This window comes from Hevea brasiliensis, chromosome 8, assembly GCF_030052815.1.
Source record: "Hevea brasiliensis isolate MT/VB/25A 57/8 chromosome 8, ASM3005281v1, whole genome shotgun sequence".
In the NCBI taxonomy this organism is placed as follows: Eukaryota; Viridiplantae; Streptophyta; class Magnoliopsida; order Malpighiales; family Euphorbiaceae; genus Hevea; species Hevea brasiliensis.
Window position 1 is genome coordinate 43551304 of NC_079500.1, and position 6000 is coordinate 43557303.

A 6000-nucleotide genomic window follows, 5' to 3' on the forward strand; every position below is an offset into this window, starting at 1 on the left:
TGCAAGAGATTTGAAGAGGGACTAAATGACAACATAAAGATCCAGCTCACTGCCCTGGGAATCACAGAATTTACCAAGTTAGTGGAAGCTGCAATAAAGGTTGAGAAAGTAAGAATCAGTGAGCAGACTAGAAGGGAAAGACAGCAGAAGAGGGGCCCAGGTCAGTCTAGTTCAGCTCCTGCATCTGGGAAGAGGTTCAAGGGTCCACCTGCACAGAGTTCAGTCACCACATGGTCGTGGTCACCTCAAGGGCCCAGCCACGCTTACCCCTAGGAGAGGTCAGTCCACACCATCAGTGGGCAGCTCTCCAGGGATGGGGTTCAGGGGACCAGCCCCAGCATCTTCTACATGTCCACACTGTCTGAAGTGGCACAAGGGGGAGTGTTGGAGAGTGACTGGTGCCTGCTTAAGGTGTGGGTCAACAGAGCATCAGTTGAAGAACTGTCCACGCAGAACTACTACAAACTGGCCGCAACACAAGCGCATGCACTGCTCCTGTACCACAAAGGGGTAGGAAATCTGGCAAATCTGAGGCTGTGGGACCATCACAGAGGCCTGCGTCTGAGCCAGCAGAGAGGCTTGACAGCAGACCACCTACAAGAGCTTATGCCATTAGAGCTCAGGAGGAGCAAGATGCCCCGGACGTCATCAGGGGTACGTTCTCCCTCTACAATACATCTGTGCATGTATTGGTAGATCCAGGATCCACTCATTCATACATCTGCATCAACTTACCCGTAGAAAGGGGGATACTAGTAGGGGAGAGTGACCAAGACATTCTGGTCACTAATGCATTGGGCCACAGTGTAGTGGTGAACAAAGTATACAAGGGTTGCCCGTTAAGGATTCAAGGGTATGAATTCTTGGCAGACCTGATTGAGTTGCCCTTCCACGAGTTTGACGTGATTTTGGGAATGGACTGGTTGTCACGTCATCAAGCAATAGTTGATTGTAAACTGAAGAGGATTTCTTTGAAAACTTCTGAGGGTAATGAGATCACAGTTGTGGGGGAAAGGACAAATTTCTTATCCATTGTCATCTCAGCCACAGTTGCAAGAAGAATGATGAGAAAAGGCTGCGAAGCCTACCTAGCACATGTGGTGGATACTAGGCAGGCTAAGCCAAACTTGAGTGATATACCCACAGTAAGAGACTTCCCAGAGATATTTCCTGAAGAGTTGCCTGGTTTGCCACCAGAAAGAGAAGTTGAATTTGCTATTGAGACACTGCCGGGTACAGCACCCATTTCCATTGCTCCTTATAGAATGGCACCCATTGAATTGAGGGAGTTGAAAACTCAGTTGCAAGAGTTGCTTGATAAGGGGTTCATACGCCCCAGTGTGTCACCATGGGGAGCTCCAGTGCTGTTTGTAAAGAAAAAGGATGGGACTTTGAGGCTATGTATCGATTACTGGCAGTTGAATAAAGTGACTGTGAAGAACAAATATCCGTTGCTTAGAATTGATGATCTGTTTGATCAGTTGAAGGGAGCAGGAGTATTTTCTAAGATTGATCTCAGATCAGGATATCATCAGTTGAGGGTGAAGGATGTAGATGTGCCAAAGACTGCATTCAGGACCCGGTATGGGCATTATGAGTTTCTGGTGATGCCCTTTGGCCAAACAAATGCACCAGCAGCATTTATGGACCTTATGAACCGTATCTTCCATCCACACTTAGATCAGTTCGTAGTGGTCTTTATTGATGATATTTTGGTGTATTCCAAGACCAGGGAAGAACATGATGAGCATTTGAGGATTGTTCTGCAAACCCTGAGAGAAAAGGAGCTGTATGCTAAGTTATCCAAGTGTGACTTCTGGTTGAATGAGATTGCATTCCTTGGACACATAGTGTCAGCTGATGGGATTAGGGTGGATCCCAAGAAAATAGAAGCAGTGATGGAATGGAAGCCTCCCAGAAACACAACTGAGGTCAGAAGCTTCTTGGGGCTAGCTGGGTATTACAGGAGATTTGTGAAGGGATTTTCCTTAATAGCTGCTCCAATGACCAAGTTGTTACACAAGAATATCAGATTTGACTGGAATGACAAGTGTCAGACCAGTTTTGAGAAGTTGAAAGCTATGTTGATAGAGGCACCAGCAGCAACACACAAAGGTCGTGAAAGGACTTCGTGGTCTACGTGATGCCTCTCATAATGGGTTAGGTGTGTATTGATGCAAGAGGGGAAGGTGGTCGCTATGCTTCCAGCAATAAAACCACATGAACAGAACTACCCTACCCATGATCTAGAGCTTGCAGCAATTATCTTCGCACTGAAGATATGGAGGCATTACTTGTATGGTGAAAAGTGCTACATTTACACAGACCACAAAAGTCTAAAATATTTGCCAACTCAGAAGGAGCTCAACCTCGCATGCAGGCGATGGATTGAGTTCATGAAGCACTATGATTGTGTAATTGACTACCATCCTGGGAAGGCAAATGTAGTAGCTGATGCTTTGAGCAGAAAATCCATCACAGCTGTGAGGTCATTAAATGCACGTCTATCTTTGGTTCGAGATTGAGATATTTTGGCCGAGTTGCAAGTGAGGCCAACCTCACATTCAGATTTTAGATGGGCAGAAGTTAGATGAGAAGCTAATGGCTATTATGAGCAAAATCTCAGAGGGAAAAGCAACTGACTATGAGATGAAAGCAAATGGGTGTCTGTATTACAAAGGAAGACTGTGTGTACCAGATAATGGGGAATTGAAGGCCAATATTCTAAAAGAGGCACACACCAGTGTATATGCTATGCACCCAGGAAGTACAAAGATGTATCATGATCTGAAGCTTCAGTATTGGTGGCCTGGTATGAAGAAAGACATAGCTGACTACGTGACTAAATGCTTGACATGTCAGCAAGTCAAGGCAGAACATCAAGTTCCACAGGGTTTGCTACAGCCTATACGCATACCTGAATGGAAATGGGATCGGGTCACCATAGATTTTGTAAGTGGTCTACCTCTCACTCGGAAGAAACATGATGCAGTATGGGTGATAGTTGATAGATTGACTAAGTCAGCACACTTTCTACCAGTTAGGACTGACTACTAACTGGAAAAGTTAGCAGAATTGTATATCAGTGAGATAGTTAGACTGCATGGAATTCCACTTTCCATCATATCTGATCGAGACCCAAGGTTTACATCGAGATTTTGGAAGAAGTTGCATAAGTCCTTGGGTACACAACTCTACTTCAGCACAGCTTTCCATCCTCAGACGGATGGGCAATCAGAAAGAGTAATCCAGGTAAACAATTGAAACCAATGGAATTGATACAAATATTGAATTAAAATGATAATAATAACATGAAATATATGTCAGGTCCTTGAGGATATGTTGAGGAGTTGTGTCATTGAGTTTGAGGGAAGTTGGGATAGATACCTCCCACTAGCAGAATTTGTATACAACAATAGCTACCAAGCTAGTATCCAAATGGCCACATATGAAGCACTGTATGGGAGGAAATGTAGAACTCCAGTGTGCTGGACTGAATTGGGCGAAGATAAACTAGTGGGTCCAGACCTGGTGAAATAGACTGAGGAGAAAGTGAAACTAATCAAAGCCAATCTGAAGGTTGCCTCAGACAGACATAAATCTTATGCCGACCTGAAGAGAAAAGAAATAGAATATGTGGTTGGCGACAAAGTGTTCCTCAAGGTGTCACCGTGGAAGAAGGTATTGAGGTTTGGAAGAAAAGGTAAGTTGAGCCCTAGGTTCATTGGCCCATATGAAATCATTGAACGTGTGGGTCCAGTGGCCTATAGGCTAGCTTTACCACCAGAGCTGGACAAGATCCACAATGTGTTCCACGTGTCCATGCTCAGAAGATACCGCTCAGATCCTTCACATGTCATCTCCAGGGAAGAAATTGAAATACAACCAGATTTGACATATGAAGAAGAACCTCTACGGATCCTAGCTCGGGAAGTAAAAAAATTGAGGAACAAGCAGATTCCACTGGTGAAAGTGCTTTGGAGGCACCACAATACCGAGGAGGCAACTTCGGAAAGTGAAGAGACAATGAGGCAACAGTTCCCTCAACTGTTTGCATCAGGTAAATTTCGAGGACGAAATTTAAATTAGAGGGGAAGAGTTGTAACACCCTCCCGGTAGCAACTCCGTACATTCTACTGTTCCGGTGACCGGTGTCGGTCCGGACAGCTAGAACGTCCGGAAAAATATCTAAAATAAAGTAAGGAACCATAATTAACTCAAATATTAATAAGAAAAATTTAGGAAAAATTTTAGAAATAAAATACAACCAAGTCAAATGAGCCAGTGCCCAAGCGATGGGTAACCAGAGGGAAGTTGCGGTTCTCGCAACTAGGAGCCCTAGACCCGGGAAAAAATTCATAAAATAATTTTTGAGACTCCAGAGAAGGGTCATTGAAGTTCCTATGGCATTAGAATGCCAAGAAAACATTTAGAAAAATTTTTCAATCGGTACAGACAATTTTGACCCATTAAGCCAAACGGAGGGCATTTTTGTCATTTCGCCTTCAGAGGCAATTTTTGGCCGACTTGTCCAGTTGAGTAAATAATTATTATGACATAAAATATGAATTAATGTTCATAAAAAACTAATTTAAAGTTAGTAGAAAAGAAAATGCAATAAAATGCCAAATATGACATCATTATGATGTCACTTAAAAGCCTCCACCAATTATAACTAAACAACCAATTAATTAACCAATAAAAGAGATAAAATTAGACCAAAGGAATTAAAAATGCCATCAGCCATCTTCCTCCCCAAACCAGCCGAACCTATGCTTTGCCCTAAACCTCCATTAACACCCCATTCAAGCTTAAAAAAAATCTCTCACACCTCACCCTAAAACCCTAAGTCACCTTCACTAAAGCTTATCCACACACCCTAAGGAAGCTCTAGGCAGCCACAAAGAGGAGAAATTCTAGAGTTTTTACAAGTTCAATAAATTGAGCAAAGAGGTTAGTGCCTATTTATACACCTATCTTTCTTATTCCATGTTAATGACTCAAAATAAGTGTGAATTTGTGAACCAAATGAATAAAAGTTAAGTGTATGTAGCCCATGGATTTCGGCTGCCCCTAAGGAAGGAACAAGATTGAGTGTTTTTGATGGACTTGGAGTGCACTAGAGATTATGTTTAAAGTATGTAAATATAAGTATAATGGATTAGTTAGTTAATTAAAGTATGTTGTGAAAACTCATAATGGGAATTAGGGTTTTGAGAGTAAAATTTTGACTTGGCTGATGAATTGTTAAAGAACATTTTAATGGTCAATTAGTGACCATTTGAGGTAAGTTGACCATAATTTGAAGTGCATTAGAGGGTTACAAAGAGTTTTGGTAGGCTGCCTAGTGACAGCAGCAGGGAGGCTGTGAGTCCAGCCTGTTTGGACTGCCATATCTTTGGCTGTGTAGGTCCAATTGGTGTTTGGCCAATTGAACATGAAACTAGACTTATAATGGCACAATTTTTCTGAAGAAACCATGTCCAAAAGACCAAAGCAAGTGGACCAAAAATTAGCCCCAATCCGGATACCCTGCAAACAGGTTCTGTAGAATGACCAAATGAACAGTATCATTTGGCCATAACTCACTGTAGATATGGTCAATTGACCTGAAATTTTTACAGCAACAAGTTAAGGCATAGAAAAACAACTTTCATGAAGGAACCTACCCCAAATTATGACCAGAACCTATCCAACAAGGCACTCACGATTCTGCTTATCAGATCTTAGATTTGGTAAATTCTGCAGATTTCCAATCCGGCCAGCTGTGGCTTTTGGACCATATCTGGAGCTACAAAACTCCAAATGGAGTGATTCGAAAAAGGAAATTCAACTAGACAAAATAAGAAACAACTTTCATATTTACCATTTCCTCAAATTTCCACTGCAACAGTGCCCAATGGAACAGTAAATTTGGGGTACAAAAACTGAAAATTTTGCTTCCCTTGGTTTAAACTTAGAAATGGTATTAATGCTTAATGCCAACAAGTTTTGAATGCA